The following is a 2132-nucleotide window of genomic DNA, read 5'->3' as shown; positions in this document are numbered from 1 at the left end:
TTAGTGTCCTGATCACCATGGGTACATATTTTCCAAATGAATAGCAATGTCTCTAGGAGAGCTAAGGCAAGGCAGAACAGCAAATCATTGTACTTTCAGATATACATACTTACAAGAAAACACTATGGCAATAAGAAATCATTAATTTCCACATGACTGAGACTACAAGTCTCAGGGTCTCTAGAACTTGACCAACTTCCAAGTGACAGAAACTCTAGATAGCTTTCATTCCAGTAGTTTAAAAAAATATCTTAGAATTACCAGGTTGGCATAAAGTCTGGATCTTATGCAGCACTCCTCCACATTTTTCCAGAATAATGCTTAGGTAATTTCAAAAGGAGGAAAATCTCAAATACCTTCCACATGCACCAAATCTCCTGTCTCAATTTTTATGGTCTTCCCACACTAGATATTATCCTTGGACTAAATACATCCTGCAAGGTAGTTCATGTGATAGACCTGCTTTTCTCAAAACTTACTGATTATTATGAGAGTCTACAATCCCACAACCAAAGAAAGAACTTTGAAAATTTTGGTGTGTTTGTAAAAATTGTATAATTTTATACATTATACAATATAAATTATATTTATAAATTTTATAAATTTTAATTTATAAATTAAAAATTGTATAAGTTCCCTTAGCTTGGGTGATTAACAAAAGCTTGGGGAAGTGTGCTAAAAGAGAGGCAAGATATGAAGATGACTCATAGGCAACCAACAGAGAAAACTTGATGCTGGATCACTTCTCTAGAAATGGAAGTAAAGTGAAAAATAAATCTGGTATTTTAATTGTCATTCAGGAGCAGTCAGTTTTCTACCTGGAGCTTCAAGCTCTTCCTTTCCCTTCTCTAAACCAAGCACTTCTGTCTCCTCTCTTCAAATAAACAACTCCTCCAACAGCACACATACCTTAAAGCCTTGCCTATTACCTCTGAAAAATGGTAGAGGGGGAGGCGCTGTTTCCCCATCTACCTGCTCTAGGTATATATTCCCATGATGATTAGTTTACATATTAGAATAGATTATATTACCCTTTTAATAATAAAGTGTGGATTCTGTTGATTCCCTGGAAATGTTGAGTGCTTAATTTGTCTAGCTTAATTTGTATACAAGTTTTACATCTTAGATTGAATTTTAGAGTAGTACAAGAACTGTGTTTAACTTATTTCATGTTCCAGAGTTGACCCTAGACATTGTGTTTTGGGCTAACCTTTTATACTCTCTGTTCATGAGCTACCTTCTAGAAGAGTTTTCTGTATTTCCCAGCATCAGAACCCACCAACTTATAACCTCCTCATCAGGACTGCACTCCCAATTAGCTGCACTCCCAATTAGGAAGGAGTTCTGATAAGTGCAATGATATTAATGGGTATTAGTGATTTAACATATTGCTTTTTCTGGAATACTCTGATCAGCATTACATTGAAGAAAATCAATATGTTAAGAATCAATCCTTAACAGAGCTAGACCTATAGCTAAACACAAAGATGTTTTTCAGCCTGAGAGCTTCCTCAAGGCTCTCATATGTAAGGGGAGAGGCATCTCATCTATCCATCACTAAAATTGGCCAAATTGCCCAGCCCAGATAAGTACTGCAAATACACAGTCTTGATAATAGTAATGATATACAGATGATAAGTGAAGAATATTCATGGCAAATAGCATGCATGGCAAAAATTTTAAGGTTACAATTGTAAAGGACCACTTAATTTATTAATAATAAATAATGAAAAGCATCTAATTCTAATGGAAATTGTTGAAATAATATCTCAAGTTCATCATATTGGCCATATGTTTGTGCTATAAATGGATTTATGAGCATAATTAGTCAATGTATAGATATCAACCCACTTATACATTTAATATCAAAACTTGATTTAAAAATTTTCTTGGGGCCTCCCCCAGTGGTGCAGGTGGTTGAGCACAGCACTGTGAAGCTGTCTGCAGCCTCTGTAGTGTGAGTTTGATCCCCGCCGGCCGCGGAGATACCCACATGGCGTGGCAGACCTCTCCTGTGTTGCCCGCTGCTCCCCTCAGCAGTGTATTTCAGTCAGTCTGCCTATTCTGTTCCCCACTCTGTCTCTGATGAATCCTCTCACCCCCCGCATCTCTGGCATGTACCCCAGCTCTTG

This window comes from Talpa europaea (genome assembly GCF_964194135.1).
Source record: "Talpa europaea genome assembly, chromosome: 13".
Classification (NCBI taxonomy): Eukaryota; Metazoa; Chordata; class Mammalia; order Eulipotyphla; family Talpidae; genus Talpa; species Talpa europaea.
This window is presented reverse-complemented; position numbering follows the sequence as displayed.